The sequence below is a fragment of the Corvus cornix genome, chromosome 8 (assembly GCF_000738735.6).
Source record: "Corvus cornix cornix isolate S_Up_H32 chromosome 8, ASM73873v5, whole genome shotgun sequence".
NCBI lineage: Eukaryota > Metazoa > Chordata > Aves > Passeriformes > Corvidae > Corvus > Corvus cornix.
The window spans coordinates 13,057,041-13,079,151 of NC_046338.1; the positions used below are offsets into that span (position 1 = coordinate 13,057,041).

A 22,111-nucleotide genomic window follows, 5' to 3' on the forward strand; every position below is an offset into this window, starting at 1 on the left:
GGTGGTGGGAAAGCTGGGTATCTGCCTCACAAGATTAAGAGAGTTTTGTTTCTTTGTTTGTTTAAATTAATAGAAGGACCTTTTTTTAATTATTATTATTCTTTCTGGGATCTACAACTTCCAAATGAAACTTAAATCTTCTCCCCACCTTTGCTACTATCAGTGAGTTTATCTAAGCAGAAGAGTGAATATATTACCATAGTTACTCACCTGAGACAGGGAAAACAGGGTCCAAAACTCTCAGCCAGCTGCACCATTGCTGCACCACATTTCTTCGCCTCTACAAAGAGACCTGCAAGGGATCAAAGGCTTCCTTAGAGCCTTCCGTGGCATCTACACCACTTTATAAAAAGTTCTCCAGTTTAACAAAGCAGCTTTTCTCAATGAAATTTCTTCAGCCAGAAAATCTCTGACTGCCTTGGACTCCTTCAAAGGCTTCATTTAGAGGGTCACCAAGGATCTGATTTCCTCAACTTTTCTCCTTAGGAAACCAGATCATAGGCTCTTCATTCTGGAATTAATAAGCTCTGATGGAAGTGCTTCAGGTAGAATCTTTTGATATTGGTTATTTTGAATGTTTGGGATTTAGTTACAGCTTGCATATGAATTTATGATAAGTTATAAAAAATCCAGGATCTCTTATTATATCTGAATGTATTTGTTTGCTACTGATGTTCACATCTGCCTATATTGAGAACAGGAATAAACAAAAATAGCACCAACAGCATTACATTGGTGTTTTTGCATATTAATCTAACTTTGTAGGTACTGAGTTATATCTGCTGGACTTTCCTTTCTGGGATGCAGCAGATAATGTGATAGCCAGTTGTTAGAAGGTATTTGGCTTTTCTGCTGTTATAACCATGATTGGTTCTTTTCTGCTTTTCCATTGTCTAATCAACAGAGAATTGTTAACAGGGTGTACAATTGCAGAGCAAGGATGTTCAGGGGGGATTTAAATAAATCAAAGGGACCTCTTTTATAAGTGAATCAAAATCAAGCCTCTTGTAAAGTTAAAAAATGTTTTCTTGAATTTCTTTGTCCATTTTCTCTAATCTTTTCTACAACTTCTATTCTCTCTGCCTGACTTGCTCTGTGATGTCAGTCATGGCTAAAAGTTAATATGCTTTTCTCATTTCTTTTGCTCCAGCAATATTTTCCTGGTAAACTGCACTCTTGTCTTTTCCTGCTACATTATCTTGCTCCTTTCTATGTTTCTTTTCTTTCTTAGTTATCTTGGATGGAGTGCCTAACAGATTCTGTACTGGATGCTAAAATAATTGTTGTATCTATGACATAATCTATCCTTATCAGACAGGTTTCAAAATGAAGGGTAGAAGTGGGAAGAATGCACAGTGCATCTACAGACAGCATATTCTGAAGCATGACAGATACACCGTTGAGTCTGCTCGGGTCTTCAGCACCACCAGAGACACTGATTGGCACTGAAAAAGGGGGAGGGAGAAGACACATGACAGGTCACCGAGTTCAATGGAATATATTACAGAAACTGGGAACAAAAGATGAAGAATCTCTCAAGTCTAGTCTTCTAATTGCATAGGCAACCAGGTGAAAGGACATCTTTAATAGAAGAATCATTCTCTATTAAAACACATTTAATTTTTTTTTACCCCTACTACAGCTATTGGGAGTCTGGAAAATTCACTTTTCTATGGTTGAAATCCTCCCTGCATTTCTTATCTAAGCATGAGCTGCTTTTCCATTTGTCAGCCTCGTTCTATAGTCTTAGTCAACTGTTTTCCAGTCTGGTGTCTAACAAATACATTTACAGACTCCAGTCATATCCTCTTTCAGCTTTTTGCTTAGTCAGACAAAAGCAGCAAAGTATTTTACTCTCTTCCATGAATGGTGACTCTCCAGTCTGCCAGCCACTGCAGTTGCACCTCCTTGCAAATATTCCAGTTTTTGCTTATTTTCTTGATTCCAAGTGACAAAGACCATGTACAGAATTTCAGATAAGGCCATACTCCCAGGTCTTTACATGGCATGAATATTCTTTTTTTTTTAAATTATTACAGAAAAATGTACTACCGCATTTCATGTGTGTATAAAATATCCAGGTACTTGTATTTTATAGAATCAAAAAACCCACTTATCCTCTTTTGTAAGGACTTTTTTTCCTAGCTTACTGGAAACTATAGATTTCATACCTCTTCTCTTCATGGCTGAATCTTAAAAAAAGATTGATTGAAAGACCAATTTTTGAGAATTCCTGCTAGTAAATTTCCAGCAGTTTGATGCTGCTTCTTTCAATGCCACCTGTTGCTATCTATCCATTAGACAATCTCTTATCCACTTTACAACTCTTCTCCTAATCCCCTGCTTCCTATGTAATGCTGTATCATATGCAGCACAGATATAGATAAGATTTATCACAAATCTTTTGTTTAGAAAATCAGTTATCTTATTAGAGAGTGATAACAAATTCACTGGGTACATTCTATCTTTAGTAAATCCTTTTTGTATGTTATCCCATTTTCCATTTGCCTCCCTGTCTTCAATTACTTTTTCCTTCAAAATTTCTTCTAAAGCAACTGAGGTCAAACTAATGGGTTTGTAGCTGCATAGGTCTCCTTTTATAAATGGATAATACATTTGCTCATCTCCAGTCAGCCAGTATCATGTCTGAGCTGCTTCCTACCAGGACTGGGATTTCATGTTCCCTTTCTTGTCAGACTGTGGAATGGACTTTATTTGATACCTCTCCCTGTCCTGAGTACACTGTGCTTTTAGTTTTGCTTCCAGTTTGGTGATTTTCTGTCATCAAAACTTCTTTCCTACTATTTATCCTCTTTCCTCTGAAAACATACATGAAGTAGTACTTAATTGTAGATAGATTTTCTTTACTTCTATTAGCTCATATAGAAGACCCACAGGTTTTTTGTCTCATCTGAATGAAGATTGTTTTCCTCTTTGGTTAAAAAGCCTTTCCAAATTGTAGCTCAGTTTGGCTGCTGACAATTTTCACTTTACTTTGTATTTTGACCTCTAATACACATCTGTCTGTTGATCCATCTTTTTGCTTTCATCCTGTGATTGCATGTCTCTAATAATGTTGAAGGGGTTCTTCCTCTTCATGGAATAGTTTGACCACTTTGCCATGCATTCTCTCCTCTCCATCAGCCACACATTCCACATATCTTTAGCTCTTTTGATCTAAAAAATTTCCAAGGGTCTTCCATATTCAAGGTCTTGAATAATCTGGTCTGTCTAATTTTACCAACAAGATCTTTTAGGCTAACAAATTTTGCCCTTTGAGCCATAAAGCCTTATTTTTATTGATTGTTCCATTGCATGTAAATGAACTTAACATACGATCTGCTTTTGGACCAGTGTTCTGATAGTCCCTGTACTGCTTATCAGAAGAAAGAGGGTGGTAGGCTCATCTCTTACTGGCTGGTGACTGCTTGGTAAACAGATGCTTTAGTGTGGCCCAAATGTATTCTGTCTGATGCATGCCATACTTTCTTTTTCCTTTCTAATCTATTAGATTATTTGAAGGCAGTTACACAAGTTTACTCACTCTTTCTTCAGATCTTTCCTGAGTAGCTTGAACACTTGAACACTTGGTCCCTTCCTTTACCTTCTCTTTCCTGATCATCCACCAGTATTTCCTCAACCATAGCTCAATTTTCATTGAGCAGATTTGTTTCATTGAGCAGATTGCTTCTTGTTGGGTACAGCAAGAAGACATGAACCTCTACTAAGGTTTCCATAGATTTCTAAAGGTTCTTTTTCTTTTAAATAATGTGGACCTCAGTCCCATTTTTTTCCATGGATATTCAGCCAGCTACTATTCCCACAAGTCTTCCCTTTTTAGGCATTTTTCCCCTACCTAAAATGAAATCATTTAGTCTAATAATCTTTGATTTATTCCAGTGGGAATTTCTTAGCATCGTTTCCCATTGAAGAAAATGAAATTTAAAAAAAAGATCCTTCCTTATTCCCAGCAGAATACATTTTTCCTTTTCCACCCACATCTTCCGTACTGAGAAATGACCTCACATCCTGCTCTGGGGAATTGATTTAGTGACAGTTTATTTGTTTCTGATTAACACAGGCTCCCTGTTCAAGCAGACACTATTTTTTCTTAGTCATTTTGCCTTCTATTAACAGATGATCCTTACTTTTGTTCTTCCCTTCTCACTAACTTCTCTACTACTTGGATTCTTGTTTCCAACATTTTTTTTCTGGAATTAACTTTTCTACTTCCTTTCTACATACTGTTTTGTTTTTTTCTGATGTAGTTTTTGAGTTTCCCAGATGACAAACCTATTATTTCACTTTCCTCTGTTTCCCAGATCGCTCCACTTGTTATATTTTTACAGACTTGCCTGACTCACCAGTCTCCCCTGAGGTATCTCTTATATGACCTCTCGCTCAACAAGTGCCCATAAATCTCCAGTTGCCCGTTCAGTTTGCTCTTTCTTACACCACTTCCTCAAATCCACATCTTAATTCAACATTACCTCCAGGCACATCTCTAGTAAGGTCTTCTCTTGATGAATTTTAGCAGATGACATTGCAGGCATACATATCTTTCCAGAGAATAAGATACACCCTACAGCTTCTGAATCCAGTGCACATTGTCCCTGGGAATTTTACTTGTACGTTCCCCGGCTGTCTCAATTCCTTACATAGGCTTTTCCTCTTACATGTACCTTTAAGGCAAAATCCCTTTCACTGCTGGATTATTTCTTTCTTTTTCTAGGATTCCCTGTTGCTGGTGACATACAGGTTGGTGGGACTGAATAGCTATGCCATTATCAGCTTGGATACTGCAGCACTGAGGAGTGTATTGCAGGGTACAGAGTAATAAGAGCAAATTTGGTTGACAGTCCATCTTTTTCAAAGCCATCTATCAACTAGGAGGCTGCTTTACACAGCTATGATATACAGGTTTGATATTGGGACTAGACTTCGGAGTGCCCTGCTGGAGTCAAATTCATCTGTTATTACCTGGTGAGCAGTCACTGGAAAAAGAACAATTGAGAAAATAAGAAATAAAATTTGGGGTCCAATTTACAAGTAAGATACAACCAAAGAACATAGTTGAGAAGTTCTGGAGAGTGTGCAGGGAAGGATGATATTTCAGTCAGATTAAATACTATCTGGGTAAGTACTCAAAGAGACAGAGTCTAGTTGAAGGATCCTTCCCCTCTCATAATAAAATAATCAAACTCCCAGACTTCCAGTGAACCAAGAGCATTTCTTAGAGGAAGCACTTTAAATGGTACAACAATAACTGTGTCATATAGCATGTCTTAGAAAACCCAAATATATCCTCCATTACTTTTTCCAATGTCTATAGGATCATTTATCTGTAGCAAATTTTACTGTAAATGTGATATTTCCAGGAAGCAGTTTCTCATTAGATTAAGTATAGTACTTACCCTATATTCTGTTCAGATAAAGGCACTATTCTGGATTCTGTGTTACAAATAAATGTTGGGATCCTCAGAAATGTGAAATGCAACAGACTCATGCTGGACTCGGCTTGATCTGCAAATGAGCAAGAGACAGACTTTAGCCGTGGTTGTCTTTGTAGACAGTTTCATTCTATTTATCTCTGATCAAGCAGTATTTTACAGTAAGACATGCATCTTACAAGGCAACGTTTGAGTCTTTTAAGTAATAATGCAGGCCATTATTTCCCACCAAATCTCACCAATGAATAATGCTCAAAGAATGCAATTGCATCCATTCCTGTTTTCAGATGTTGATGAAAAAACACATGACTAGCCATTCTACTATCTTTTCATGACTTTTGGTCTAATTTCTGATCAGAATGAACCCATGCAGAGGTTCACAAAATTCTATGCCATGGTGTACAAAGAACTTATTTTAAGTACTCTGAACAAAAGAAACAAAGTTTAGTTCAGGATCTTCTTGGATTGGATGCAGGTTCAAGAGGGTTGAACATACTCTCATATTTCTCTAATCAGCTTAAGTACTGCATTTAAATCAAATCAGGAGTGTGCAACAGGTAATGTTTGTGGTATTTATGGTAATAAGGGAGAAATTCTGAAGTGGTTGAATGCAAATTTTTTGTCTCTCTTTTGTCTTGATAGATTTTAGATAACATTGAAAACACTGGCTGAAACACACACCATTATCCTGTTAGTGACCTTCCCGCACAGCATGCTTTGAATGCTGCCATCCCTTAACTATTTTAAAGACACCTGTACACTCACAAATAATAAATCTGTCACGGCACACTTGGAAATATCCCATCTCCACGTGTACAAGTTACTATGTTCAAAATATTTCTGTGTTTAAAATCGTTTAGCAGGGTTTACCAGATTTATAATCATTTGAGACTCGCAGTCCAAAACCCTGGGTGCGCGTCAGGCTGAGTTATTAAGTGTTTGTAGAAATCTGATCAAATGGACCATCATAAGCTGGGGAGAGCAGGGGCGGGGGTGGGGGAATCTGTTTTAAACCCGACCATAATGACAGCTTTCCTCGTCTTACGGCTGCGACATGAAGAGGGAGCTGTAGCTCTTCCGAGCCGCAGCGCTGCCGAGCCAGCGCACCCAGCCGAGCGCCCCGCTCGCCGCTCGCCCTCCGCGCTCTCCTCCGCTGCCCGCGCTCCTTCACTCACCCACTTACTCTTCCTTTTTTCCCCCCCCTCTCCTTTTCTTTCTTTCCTTTTTTTTTTTTTTTTTTTTTTAATCCCTGTGCCCCTGTGCCAGTTAATTTAAATGTATCTGTTCAAGTGGAGATAATCCATGCAAATCAGAGGCACTGGCTCCCAGTGCTCGATTCACAAAGAGAACTCAGCTTCAGGAGGTCACTCGTTCACAGCTGCTCCTCCCATTATATTTTTCCCTTATTGCAGAACTACTGCATGTATACAGTGACTGAAAGGACTCAATTCACTGCAACTGCTGCCTGGCTTTACTTACAACTTTCTTTAAAGGGGGACTTACCTTCTATCACTCTTGCTAAGGTAGGAAGTCTGATTCTTCTAAAGACATGTAATGCCTCCAGTGTTTGCTCTTTATCAGATCCCACTATAATGATGCATATTGTTGTCAGAATTAGGTCCTAATAGATTTGCACCAGGTGCCTGATGCTTTTATTACTTGTGTGTATAGATACAACTGTTTAAACAGCTCATTTTCTGTTTATTTATCCAGCTATGTATCCTCTACCCCCTGGTTTTCTTTTCCTTTTCATAATAGCAGGTAGGATCTCAGTGCAGTAGCTTTCTAATCTCCAAATGTAGTCTTCAGCCAAGTTTGTATTACGTTTTAAAAATGTTTTCTAATGTCTGTGTAAGTAAATGCACTGAACTGTACCCCCACAAAAGAAAACAAGAGAGCTTTCTGGCCTGAAACCTTATTAAGGTGCTATCTCTGGAGCAGAACAAACTGCTGAAAGGTTTTAAACAAAAATAAAAAGGTCACCTTTTACTTTGCAGTGTTGTAAACAAGGAAACTGCAGGCCTCACTGCAAATGGGCCTGTCATAAATTTAGACCACAAGATAAACATATAGTTAGTAGAATTGCCAGCAGAAGTGATGAAATCAAACCCTCACTATTATCTGTTAATATTTATTGTTTAGAAAGGTTGAATAGGCAGTGCTTGCTCTGCAAACAAAATGCAACTCTGAAACAACTATTTGAATGTGATTCCTAAAAAACTCCTTAAGAAAGGAAAGTTAAGTCACTACGTCATTAGTTACGTTCTAACTTTGAGCATACATCACTTGAAATACTGCACTAATACATCTGACAGCACACACTGGTTTTGTGAAAGCAGACAGTAAATCTTGCATTTATTAATATATATTCTTTGAATATATTGTCGGAATTTAGGGCTGAAAATAATTATATAAATAACTATATAAACAACTTTGGATATGTTAAATCACAAGTAATGGATTTGAAGACTAATATATTGCAAAAATTAGAATTTTTCTGACTTGTACTTGTCCCACAGTAAACTTCTTGTTTGTTGTTTTGCACAGCTGGATTTAAAAAATGACAGCAATTAGATTTGGAGCCACCCTGCTTTTGTATAACTTGCTATCTAGCATAGTCAAGTTAATCAAATAACAGTTCAGTGAGGCTTCAAACAGAGTTCAAAATGAGAATTTAGTTGACCAGCCAGGACAGAGAGATATTCCCAAACATATCCTGTCTAATTGCTTCAAGAACGCTTGAGTCATACATTTTCATTTTACCTTTCTGGATTAGATGTTTTTACTAAAAATGCTTTAGGAGAGTATTTTCTCACTATATTAAGTATTTCAATGCCTAAAATGTTCATCTTTTCTCTTTGATATACAGACTGCTTTTTGAAAAGAAAATTCATTCTGATTTTGGAGTACAGTAGAAACCTAGAGAGCCTTGTCATTGTTAGCATAAAGAAGACATCTACACAAGTATTACTGTGCAGAGGGCAATCTTTCTTTCTCTGGCATTTGTAAGGTTACTGTACATAGAATTTAGCAGATAAATATCTTTTGCTTCATGGCATTTTGGAGATCCCATTGGTATGCATGTTACCCTGTGAGGATGGCAACTGAAAAAAAGAAATATGTTTTATAGCAGTGTGTAATAAAAGCCCTTCACAATGATGTAAGTGGAGTCTGACCTTTCTTTCTTATCCTGTAATTAGAATTTTTATTAACTCTTTCAAGTGCAGAGTTTTCTGAGTAATATTAGAGAGAACAAGCACATATCTAATGTCGGCGAACAAACATGTATTTTTGACATATGAATTTTAAAAGTAAGATTTGAGAATCCTTTCTAGACAGGAAAAAAGAAATACATTCTTCCCAGAAACTCAACTTGCTCCACACAAAAAAAATTTGATTTACAGAAAAGCAGCATTTGATACAGGCACCCTGCATCCCTCAGAAGAAAAAAAAAACCAGAAAACAAAAAAGGAGGGGAAAAAAGAAAGCATTTCTAAAAAAAGACCTCTTTCATTTTGTGAAAGAGAGGGGAAATGCATTTTAGAGAAGTGAGCTGAACTTAAGGAAAGACATTAAGGATCTTTTGTCTGACTGAATCTCTGGCCAGGGTAAAGTTGGGAAGTAAAGGTGATCCCTGTGGAGTTTAGCAATATACAGAGATGAGATTAGATGAGTCACCACTGGAGATATGAAAAAGGCCTTTCCAAGAAAGACTTTTTGTAAGTGGATTAAAATGTTGCTGCAGCAGACAGCTATTTCCTGATTCTTTTCCATCTTTTACCCAATGACCAATGTCTCACAGGGACAAAAGTGGTCCTTAGTGAGTCAGCAGCAGCAGTTCATACAGTTCCTTCCAAATTATGTACTCAAGTTTCCTTTAAGTTCACCAGGTTTACTTGACACAACTCAGTTTAATTCCTTGATACACCGAATTAAATGAAATCAAATCAGGCTGAAATGAAATATTATCAAGGCCTCTGAACGTATTTTCAGTGAACTTTCAAAGGAGTGAGACCCTATGTTTCATTTCAGGCTAACTTATGTCATGGAGTTTTCTAGACAAGATTGTCAGTGACCCTCTGCAGCCAGTTCCTTTTTCCCATTGGTGTGGTTCCTCCCTCTGCCTCTGCAAACCTGCCATTGCTATAGTAACTCAATCAAACCTCTCTTCTAGATAAGTTATCTGGTACTCTGCTATACTGTGCCTTGCAGCAGGATCCACAGGACATAGTAAAGCTCGTAGCTGGGTACAATGCAGGGTTCTTACTCCCATCAGGCTCTTTTCTGCTGGTTTTACCATCTTAAAAGAATGCTTTAGAGATTATTACTAAGTTCCACCCAACTTCTTGAATGCCTTGGCTTCAATTTTCAGCTAAACGACACCTTAGAAGTATTCTATAGAGGAGGAAAAAAAAAAATGGGAATCCTAAAAAGTACGTTGTAGAGCTTTTGAGAAAATACATAGCTAAAAATACGAAACTTAATTGTCAACAAAGTCCTCAAGGATTCGTTATTAGTATTTTCTATAATTGTGTAGAAAGACTATGTTCCCCACAGCTTCTCATCAAATTATGTACACAATTATATCATATTCTCCTTTTTTATTATTGCCTTGTGCTGCAGATTATTAAAATGTAATATTGCAGAGTACAGACATCGCATATCTTTTGCAGATAAAGTGTGCTTACACCTCTAGGGGTTAAAAGCTGAATCAGATCTATAACTTGCCTACTGACAGCCTTTGAAGTTGCTCCTTGTTTGTTTATTTATTTATTTGGTTGGTTGGTTGGTTTTCTATTTATTTATTTTGGTCTAAAGATTTGGATTGACAACCTTTAATATGTTTGGAATTCTTCAGCAGATGTAAAATGCTTGGTAATGACTGAAGTTAACCTGAGGCTTTATATATCCACCTTCCCCAGGAACTGCACTAAGCTTTAGTAAGAGCTGAGAATTTTATGCAAACAACTATTCTCATGATAACTCATTCTTCTGTCCTATCTTGCTCTCCTTATAATTTCTAGAGGTGTTTTAAGTCAAGTCAAACTTTTTTGCTTCCCTCTTTCCCAAATACCTGTTCTGAGAGTCTAAATGAAAATTTTCACAGATGAAATGCACAAAAAGAGAAACTGATAAAAAGAAAATAAGTGGAGTGGAAATGAATCTTTAAATGGCAAGTCTGTGAAACACTGAACATGGTTATCTGACATTATGTCAGTGAGTGTTATCTCTTGAGGAGAAATGAGCAAGAGCAGTCCACACAGGAAAAGTAATTCTTGCTTTACTTCTGTCTCTTTATTTGGGATAGCTTGAACTGCCTCCCACTTTTTTATTTTTCTCAGTGTGAAAAGATTAAGTATTAGAAATGCAGCCAGTAGGCATCTGACTCAAAAGCAATGCTCATTTGACCTTTGGACACAAAATATCTAATGCAAACGAAAATCTAAGCAACCTCAAAAATCACTGAGTACAAAAATACACAGAACGTGGGTCAGTAGGAATTCAATACTTTTAAAAATGAAAACAAAATAAACCACTGAAATCACTTGGTTAGATTAACATTTATTTCTCCATTCCACATCAGAGTATCAGATGCTGCATTTTTGTCCAGTGTACCTGAGGCAAAAGATCTGTGGCAAAATTCTGCATTAGTTTTAACAACTGCAACTGAAAGGTTTTGTCAAAGAATACAGGGAAAAAGGAGGGTAAAAGTTCCTTGATCAATACAGACATAATTGTCAAAAGCTAGGTTTTATAGGAGACAAAGAGTACATAGGAATTAAGATGCATTTAAAGTGTGTGATGCTGCCACTTCTTTGTTTAAAGGTTACACTCATCCTGTAAGGAACTTCATCCCTCCCACTGTTTTAGTTCTACTGTTTTAGTTGGGGGGTAGTTGGTTTTTTTATCACTGGGGGGAATGGCATGTGAAAACGCATGAGTGTAAATGGATAAAAATCCCTCAGTCACTAGACACTATTTCTTACTTCTCTTCCTGCCAAGTTATGAAGGAAGAAGGCAGAAAAGACAAAATTTATTCCATATGAGACAAAGGACTGAGAGAGGGATACAGGTTCTGTCTCTGGAGAAATAAGACGAGTCACAACAGGCCTCTGGAGCCAGGACTTTGATATCTGACTTGCCCCTGCAGAAAAGTCTGTGACTAGAAATTTTGCTCTAAGGAAGAAGATGCAATACTTGTTAAAGTCAAGTAACAGTCCCCGTGCAATTTTTGTTCCTTGTCTTTGCCATGGCTATGCTACATGAGTTCACAGAACAGTAATAGTATAATGTCAATTGGCAACCTAAAATTTAGAAAATGGAAGAAATTTCAGTATTTTCTCCAGTGAATCTGAGAGTATATAATTCTCATTACCCTTACAACTGAGGCAAGAATTGTTTATCTGGAGGAGGGTACATATATTAGATATACATACATATACATATATACATATACACACACACACATAGGGGAGGTATATTTAGTTTCTCTTATTGAAATTTCATTGCCCATGTTGAGTCCAAACTTGATCACTCCAGAAACAGCTAGGTGAGTGACCAGGCAGGTTGGAAGGGAGGATCTACAGGCATCCCATGTTCAAGTGACTTTGTTCCATGTTTCCTCCATAGCTTCCAAAGTTTCTGCTTTTTCTGTCCAGTGAGTAATATGGAACCTGGTGCCTCCTTTCTCAAGGGAGGAAGAGAGGGTCAACAAAGAGATGTCCAAAAGTTAAAGGTAAGTGTTGAGCTTGTCAGAAAACTATGCAGGCATTGCTTGATTGTTTCCCAAAGTCCACCTGCCAGCCCCAAAAATATGTCTGTAAGTGGCAAGATCAGAAATGTTTCACAAGTTCATGCTCCATGGCAAGCTTTTATGTGAACCTAGTATAGGGCAGGCAGACAGAGGGACACTGAAGAGTATTGAGGTAATATGAGGGACAGCCACGGACATGATAGAAGACTGCTTAAAACTACAAGACGTGGTTTACAGTCAGAACATTTGGTTTTATTTAGAAATTTCATTAATAGATTGTGAAAAAACAAATACAACATGGCATTTCTGGGGATCTTCTCTGCGTTGTTTGTTATGGATGTTTTCTCTAACTTTGCAGGCTCTTCACCAACCTTCCCTCTAACTGCCACAAAAAAAATCACCAGAAGTGTATAATAAAACCTGTTTAATTTCCTACAAAAGATTATACTAAGTGTGCTTTTAATGTAATGATGTCAGTGGTAGATAGTAACATGTATTAGGTAGTGCAAACTGCTGATTATCTGTCAGGATAAATCTGTTTATTTCAGAAATAGCAGTCTGACAACCCCCTGTTGTTAATCATGAAAGTACATGCTAATGCCAGGTACTGTTTGGTTGGAGGCTCTCAGAGGAATGTGTTTGTTAGATTTGTGCTTTGACAGTCTTTACACTGAGTTTTGCAAATTTTCTGTATATTTTTTTTCACATATTTTTCAATACAGAGGCTAGAACAAAGCTGCAGATGTACAACTTGGGTTCACAGCAATTCAGAGGAAAGGATGACTTGTGAAAAGAGAGAGTAGATTATAGGATTACACAGTGGTTCAGACTGTGCCCATTGTGCGTTCATCTGTAGTAATTCCAGTGCAGACCCATTAGTGATGAGCAGAAGAAAAGCAAAATGAAAGTTAGGGAGTTCTTTTTTCACCCAGAGTCACTCCTCTTAAATTTGTTTATTTATTTTTCAGCATTTTCCTAATTATATCCTGAACTAAAAAGACCATTTCCAAATGATGCCCATACCATTCCTTGTTAATGAGGCAAATGGCAAAGTGAGCCAGACAGTTTTTATAATAGTGTGAATTTGACCCAGATTTTGTGTTGTAGAAAATTACTATTATGTATTTTGAGTGAACTATAAATGGAATACTGAGGTACAGTTTGTCAAACCTTAGGTGAAAAGGTGTTTTATCTGACTTTATAGCATTTTGATCATTTCATGAATGCTGTAAAAAGCTGAATAGCATAATAAAAGTTGATATTTATATTGACATTTCAGGATTCTAAATAGAAGCAGAGAAAATCTAAACAGTCCTCAGTATCTCTGCAGCTGTTCCTCCAAAACCATCTGAGTTCTGACTAATTCACTTTTTCTCCCCATATACCCTCAATTGGCGCTAATATAAACATCTCTCTCTAAAGCAATTTCTCCCTGGAAGATTATGCACATCTTCATCTTAATTCAGAATTTACATGTGTACTTTGCATATTTTTGCATCAGTATGTGTGTTTTAAATTAGATAAAGGTCACTGTCATTCATAATCAAGAAGAAGGTGCATAAAAGGTCAGGATTCAATAAAAAAACTGATTAGATGTAGAGGTTTGTTCATATGATTCAGTATATCATTGGATAAGTGGAAATCATGAGTCAACAAATTAACCTTGGTATAATGGGTTACTTGCTTCATTAGGATCAGAAATGAGATTCACAATTTTTTTTCCAGTATACTCCTTGTTTGTTGCTGCAATAAGAAGAAATACTATGGTGCTGGTAGTTATATAACTGAGTATTTTTATAATTTAATTTGGCTTAAAATGTGACACAAATGACAATTCTAATGTTAAAAAAGGAACTGAGGCACCAAATACAGTTACTATGCATATAAATATTGATTGAATAAAAATTGTCCACTGTAAAAATAGAGAAGTTAATTTAAAATAATGGTTTGTATGATTCATGTAGACTTTAGCTTGAGCACATGAAATAATCTGTGATGAGTCAGGCATTCAAGATCTAGTGTCAGGAGGAGATCCAGGTGCAAGTGAGCCTGAACTAAGGGCAAGGATAACCTTGCACTCCACATGTTGGTTCTGCCACAAACTTTCCATATGTTCTTGGTAAATCACTGACATTGACCACTTACCACTGACATACTACCACTTACATCTGCAAAAAATGAAAAATAGTAACAGTGCTTATATTCTTGTGTCTGCAGACACAGGGTGACCAGGAGGGCTAAGGAGATTTTAGGATTTCACTACTGCTCTATTTGTTACATCCTATTCCTGGTCATTTTCTGCAGTCAAACCGGCAGGGCTCAGAATCTCTGCACTAGAAAACATCTGAGGATTCTTCACAAATATTCTCCAGCATAGACAAGAAATATCAGAGGTACAAGAGCCTACTTAACAAATAATCTGGCCTAGGAAAGGCATCATCTATTATACAAAATGATCATGCTATATTTTCAACTTTGGACTGTATAAACTTGGGGCAGTTTTTATGACTCTACCATAAGCTTTTCCAAACACCTTTTTTTTGCCGTGGTCTTTTGGATTCGGGGGTTAGTTTTGGAGTGTTTTTTCTTTTTGTCTGGAAATTATTGCAACTATTTCAAGCTCTACCATAGCAGAATAGTCTATTAGAAAATCAACATTACAATTAAAATAGTTATACATGTCAATGTTTCAGACATAGTGTATTTCTGCGAGCTTTCTTCACGTCTGTGTAGAATAAATATCAAGTTACTACTTGTTCAATTTTTTTTCCCTTGGGCAGCATTCTGTACCTATTAAATCCTAAGTATGAAAGAAAATTAGACTTGCCTGTTACCACTATAAACTTACACCCAATGGTTTTTAAATAACATGTAGGTAATCTCCCTTCTGTAAACATAGAGAATTGGAGTTGCTCATAATTAAAGCTGCAAGCATCACAATACAAGCTGACTCTTTACTGACATTAGTATGCCTCATTCTCTCACAAAATGCAATGGAAATACACTGAGCCATAGAGAACTTTCTTTATTTACAATATTGTTTAGATTTTATGCAATGTTAGTACAGCCATAGCTTTACTCTCTTATTTCACCCTTTGAAGGTCAGCTGTGTATGAGTAGGACTTTCAGATGGGACTTAGCACGTGAGATTGTAGGATCTGTTCCTGATCATTAAAAGGATGAAAAAATTCTTTGTAATAACCTGGCTTATCTTACTGTAACTCCCAACTTCTATTACTTCTCCTTCATAGGTTTCTAAGCCTGAGGTATTTGACTGGTGCCTTCCTTAGAGAGTTCCACTGTGAGCAAACTCCTGATGTATGCTGGCCTTGGAAGTACCAAGGCACAGAACCCAGCATGGAGGTTGTACTCCATGAGGGGACACATAAATCACCAGTTCACTCTTGAAGGAAATCTCCCCATCCTTCCAAAACACTGAGTTGCAGCCTAGAGACAAAAATTAGCCTTGTTCCTTCTGGGTATCACTAAGCTAGAGGATGTGTTTCAGGAATGCCTCTGGTGGAACCTGAGGAGTCATGGGCATCCAAACCACAGGAACAAGCCACACCTAGCCCAAATTCAAACACATGACATGGGTGTTGAGTTCTCAGTGTTTGGTGGTTCACCCTCAAACTGACTTCTGTTGAGTGGCAGTGCTTGCTAAGGTAGACATAGCCTGAGACATACCTACATAGACAGCTGGCACTAGACAGAATTCACCAGCTCCAGCCCTTATTTCAGTATTAGGAACTCACAGTGTGCTCAAGTCATTAGTTCTTGAGTCTTGCTGCAGACCTGACACAGAAGATAACTTTGGCTGCCCCACCAAACCTAGGAAATCCTACAGAAGAAGGAACACTCTTTCTGTAGTGTGACCATGTCCTGTGGCTGTCAGCTGATGAGGAAGATGCTCCTCATAGTCTCCCTTCTCAGTAATATCTGCACAGTAACAACCAGAATTGAGAGAAATTACTCATGCTCTGCTGAGGCTGAGGAGGTGAGCTTAGGACACTGGACAGGACAATCTGGTGCATAACTTCTCAAAAGTATAAACAAAGCTAAACCACAGGATTTTTGTAGACACAGCTATTTCAGTCAGTTCTGTGTAACATGGTAGGACGTAACATGCAAGCAGGTGAGAGGAGGAATTTATATAAAATGACCAGAATTCTTCAGGGTCCTCTCCATGAGGCAGTATGGCCTCAGCTATTTTTGTAATTAGGCTGCTCTGTGAAGAAGGGAAAGTTCTCTTGTCCTTACAGTATCTGGACTATGGTGCAATATTCCCTGCCCACTCCAACTTCCTTTAGCTGCACAGATCTACCATATTGTGATTTTCTTAGTCCATTGTGTCTGTGCTGGAATCTCTGTGAAAAGAAGGTGTTGAAAATCAAGAATCTCCTAGGTCTAACACTGGTTTACAAGGTATCTTTGGAAAAGTCCCCTAGGTGAATTTTTCCAAACTTAAAGTTGCGAATTTAAATTTCATGTTTAACCATCCAAATTAGTGGTCTGATTTTAATGTGTGCTGACACTCACATTTTCAATTGACTTCAAAGGGAGTTGTGAGTTCTCAGAAGTCTAAACCTATGAAAATCAAGCCAGTTAGAGACTCAAACTTGAAAGGTTTCTCCCATACTATTATTGTTATTTGCATTACTTTAGTAGCTTGACATCCCAGTTATAGCACTAAAGTGCTAGGCACTGTATTTTATATCTCTTTCTTTTTTTTTTTTCTCATTTTGCTATATGTAAAACCTGACACACAAGGATGTTCTGATTATTGTTTTGTTAATATTTGTATACAGCTTTGAAAAATAAATGGTCTCCAAACACAGATCATAATTATTCATGGATAAAAATGGTATACTTATTATTCATTCCTTTTTGAAACAAGTTCCAAGGATTTTGAACCTGTCCTTAAGAAACAGACCTGATACTGCATGCAGAACACATAAAATAAAATACAGGAGCCAAATTCATCATTTGCTGTTAACATATATGCTATACCTGTAGTAGTTTGAACAGTAAACAGAAATGAAATAGTCTCTTACTGTGTTCAGTTTGAACAGAAATCCACACAATTTAACAACTCCTACATAATCCTCAAAGAAATTAAGTAGGATGATGAACCACAAAGCTTTCCTTAGAAACTTTTGCCTTATCCATACCTCTTTATTTTAGTTAAGCTGATCCCTTACTAGAAAATAGGAGATTCTGTAACTGGGACCTATGCAAAGCTTCCTTTTTTTTCCCCTGTGCATTCAATAACTAAGTTGCTTGGAACATCTTTGATTTTGACAAAATGTTTTGCTTAAAAAGAAAGTTTTCACTCATAAATAATGATGAAATTTTCCAAAGCCCATTTTCAGTTTAGAACTTTAAAATGTAAAAGTGTTCTTTGAATCAGTTTCCAACCTCTGAAAAGCTAATGAGTTCAGTAGCAGTGTTCCCATTGACTTCAGTGGCACAGCACAGACACTGTGTGTGAGCAAATATAACCATGATCTGAGGTTTTGTAAGACAAAATGCAACATTTATAATCCAGCAGATCCCTAGTTTTAGATCCAAACAGAGTGCAAGCATTTCTCAAGAAAAAGAAAACAGGGTTTTTATACCAGAGTTTTTACTGTTTGTTGGTGGTATGGCCCATGGCTATGACACCTCAACACAGGCACTTTCCAGTGCTATCAGATCAGGAGTGCAGTATTAATACATGCAAAAGTGCACATAGGTGGTTTCTATTTAAATAAGACAGGTGGTTTAAAAACAGACCCCAACTGATTAATAAGTTTGTTCATGCAGACCCTCATTCAGGCATCAGGAGTAAGTGCTCTGTCTGCTTGATAAATATCCAGGCTAAACACAAATGTTGTTATTTGTCAAATAGTAACTGTTTTAATGGGCAATTTTTCATGATCTTAAACAGCTATAAATTTATCTCCAGAACTCAGATGCCACAGCATAGTCCCTGTATTTCTTAAAGAATCCCCTTAAAGAATCCAACTTTAAGGAAAGTACAGTACCAAAGAAGGAAATGCTTTAATTTACTCCAGGGACAGAGTATATTAGGCATAATAATTAGGATTTTAGAAACAAGCAGCAAGTAAAGGATATTATGTTTCTACAAAGCAGATAATATAGTAATGTATCTAGACAGTCATTGTGTATCTTCCAACACTTAGGATTTTAATAAAAGTAATCATCAGGAATTCTATTTAGACTTTCAGACCTTTACATCTTGAACCATTAAAAACAATGATACATGATTTTAATCTGTATGGTGTAAACTGATTGATTTTTTGCTTGTAAACTGCACACTCTTCAGATAGATCAATTTTCACATTTACCATATCTAATTATTTTCTGTTTCCTTCTGGCTTTAAAAGGCATAGATCATTTGGGGCCCCCTTTCTTTAACTGACAGTTTCATGACAGCTAATACAAATAATAAAATAAAGCCTGAAGAAGAAATAAGTTGTATTTAATAAAAGATTTAGCACAAGTGTTTACGTCCTGTGAGTACAAAGAGCTGTGCTTGATTTCCTTTATCTTGTAGTATCAGGTAGCAGCATTAACAGTATTTTCTGTACTTCATACATAAAGTTCCATGTGATTACAAACCTGAGCCTGGGTAGTTAAATGAACTTTGCCAAAAAATGAAAAGAAAGACATATGCTCCTGAAAAAGGACCCAGACCCATATCTTCTGTGAAATCTGGGAAAGTCACTCTTCTGGAAGCTGCATAGAGAGATAAATGTGATAACAAAGGCTCACAATTCTAGCAGGTTCCCCTAGAATAGTACATCAGAAATGTGAGGTGTGAAAGAAAGGCAATCTGTGCCAGATACTGATTAAATTTCAGTCATCTATCCAAAGCAGTCCCTAGTTGCTTGTAAAATGCTCCATGTAATTACAGCAACTACAGTATTTAAAGCAATTTGCACATTAGCCTTTAACTTGGTTTTCTCTTTGTGGGTGCATTTCTTCTTTGGAATCAATATCCTTAAAATATATGTAAATAAGTTATATGAATTTGTAGCCAAATAGACTTTAAAAATTCCATCTCTAGTATTTTCCTCACAGATTCCTCTTGGTTTTTAAAAAAGCTTAACTGTAATAAAATATCACACTCTGGATGTTTAGCTAACATTGTTCGGTGACCTCAGCTGTAAGTCATAACCATATTTAAAACTGTTAAGGAGTTAGGAATTGATGCAAATTCAAACCAGGATATATTAAAATGCTGCCAGGATAAAATAATATTAAGGGCTAAACTTTGTCCTTTGCTAGTTACACAGGTGCAAATATCAAACTTGGAAAATCCTTTGAAAACTTTGTGCATCCTAATCTTCCAAATCTCCTCCTAGTCTTTGGGCATGGAAGACTTTGCTAATGCAGGAGCCACTTACATAGTTACAGGATGAACATTAGCCAAGTAAAAGAGGTCTGGCTCATAGCTGTGGTATTCCAATTTTAAACTAATGTGTGAATTTTGGAAGGAAACTAAACTGGCTATTTCATTAAAATTCTACCAGCTGAAAACAGAAGAAATGCAAGGAGTGAATCAAACTCCTCACAGTCAGTAAAACTGCTCCCACCAGAGCTGCACAGTGCAGCTGCAGGTAGCTTTACACTTTTGTTGTTGTTGTTTTATACTGTTTGTTCAAGGTGCCTTTTGTATCTGCCAAGCACAGCAAAGCTCCTCAGTTATTCTGCACCTCTTTGTTACCAAGGCTATTATCCTAACTGGGGCTAATAATATGAAGCACATTTATGTTTGTGTAGGAAAACTAGGGTCACTAGAGATAATCCAAAAAGTTGTTCCACAAGGGATTATCTAGGATGCTGTTTTCCAGAACTGTCACATATCAGAAAAAGGGCAAAGCACTTGTAACTCTTGCGATTGATCCTCTGTCAAGTCGTGATTGCTGTCACCAGCAGGTTACATTCCTTCAGCAAAGCAGTAGACGCTGCTGAATTTTAAGCTAAACCAGTTAGGCTTCCAGTGTCATATTCCTTTCCTTATCTCTTCCCATACTTCATTGTCTCACATTAGAAGAGATAAATTTTTAACTGAAAAAAGATGTCATGGTAAACGTTACAATATCTTAAAATTAGTGCTCCCCTCCCAATAACTTATTTGGGCCTGAGCAGTCTTCATAATTTGGCTTATAGGCCCAAATGCCACAACTAAAGCATTTTATTCGCTTAAACTAGCAGGGTACAGAATGATTCATCTGATAAAAGTTAAATACAGACTTTAGTGCCCTATTAGACAAAAATATAGGTTTAAGATTCTTGTGAAATACCAGGTATTTTTTAAACCTGATGTTGAAATTAAATGCTTGTATATGGCTCTGTCCAAAGACTCTGAAGCCACTCTTGTACCATCAAACATCATTGCTTTGTAAGGTTGTGGTCAAGGATGTAAAGTGCTCTCTGTATTCATCCATCCAGAGCACTTTCCGTGTTTTTCTTATTCCCTGTTATCTTTCACTCTTTGAAAATGTTCAGTGGATAGATTCATAGTTCTCAGATATTCCATGCATTTTTTTAAAGAATGTCAGAGATTTTATTGATTTTTCCAGTGAATCCTGGCATTTGTAATTTATTTGCATTAATTTATTGTAATTAAATACCTAGTTTTTTTCAAAGGCATTTACTTTCAAATGTATCTTTTAGTAAATCAGGTAGAAATCCACCTGCGTTCCTATACACATATTAAGGTGCAAGTAAGGTTTTCATTAAACATTCACTTTTTGGTTTTTAAATTTTCATTATCAACTTTTGTTTAAAATGGTTGTCAGTTAACTATTGACTTTTCTAAAAGGCTCTCCACCAAGTGCCAGTCTTTACAAAACCATCTCAGGGAGCCTCAGTGGGACAGACTTTAGCTTGCCTTGCATGAAAGGTAATGGTCTGTTTGCTTTGACGTAGACTTCATGAGAAAGCATTCCCGAGCAAGCAATGGAAAATGGCTTTTTCCCCAGTGGTCTGTCACCTTACTCCACCAGAAGCTGCCAGCCTCCAAGCTCTGTTTGTGGAGGAGTTTGTGCACACATTCGTTTGCATTACAGACAAAATGAACTGGAGAAGCTTTAATGGACTGTTGAAGGTGAGTATGAGCTAACCCAGCTCATTTTGTCTGAAATGGATTGAAAAGTGCTCACATGACCTCCTTCCTCTCTCAGAGCCCTGGGGTAGTTACTTCCCGTGATGGAAAACAGCACCAACCAATTCAGTAAGGTCTTGAAGAAGACTTTTGTCTGTGTCCTGAAAAGCAGGTTCATAAGTCACATTACCTTTTCTCCAGCCTTTAGAGAAAGACTTATATCAACTGTAAATGAGGAGCTGACTTTTAGGGGAAGCTAAGCAACCAGCAATGAATTACAAGTAGGCAACACAGCTTTTTTTGAAGCTACGGCCACAGCCCCTATTGGTCATTTCAATTACTGAAGGTCTAGGGGCCAAATGTCCAGGCCAAATTTAGCAGTCTGTAACAGCAGTAGTAAAATGCTGTCTCTGGAAAATTCTCTCTTCTCTGGACGGTGGTTCATTTTTAAAACTTACTGTCTAGGTGACTGAGTCTTCTATTCTCTTTAGCAAAGAAACTTCTGGAGGTGAAAGGCTCTTTCAAACAGCTCTATTCTGACTCCCAGTTTTTAACCCATCTTCGTCCTTATAAATAACATGCAAAAAGCTTAATAACCTAAAGTGTCCACATAAATATTCCAAAATATTCTCATGTTCTCCATACACATGAATGTAGCTGATGTCTCCATTATTTCACACATTAGTAAGGCAACTGATTCATCTCTGCTACTCTTTTGCCCTCTAATATAATGTTTGAATAAGGAATCGTTAAAGTTCTCATTAGGTTTGTTGTGGGGTTTCATAATGAATT

The 22,111-nt window shown here is 37.1% G+C and overlaps 1 protein-coding gene and 1 long non-coding RNA gene across 3 annotated transcripts in view; one reads left to right on the plus strand and one right to left on the minus strand.

Moving 5' to 3' along the window:
• Nucleotides 1-22,111, minus strand: part of LOC109145929 — a 64,307-nt gene that overhangs the window by 18,620 nt on the left and 23,576 nt on the right. For both annotated transcript variants that reach the window (XR_002047639.3, XR_002047637.3), the window contains exons 2-3: nucleotides 5,415-5,523; nucleotides 211-292 (exon numbers count right to left, since the gene is read on the minus strand). This is a non-coding gene — a long non-coding RNA (uncharacterized LOC109145929). The remainder of the gene's footprint in view (nucleotides 1-210; nucleotides 293-5,414; nucleotides 5,524-22,111) is intronic.
• Nucleotides 6,829-22,111, plus strand: part of ADGRL2 (adhesion G protein-coupled receptor L2) — a 386,817-nt gene continuing 371,534 nt past the window's right edge. The window contains exon 1 of the mRNA XM_019291634.3: nucleotides 6,829-6,973. The gene's annotated coding sequence lies outside the window, so the exon portion shown is untranslated. The remainder of the gene's footprint in view (nucleotides 6,974-22,111) is intronic.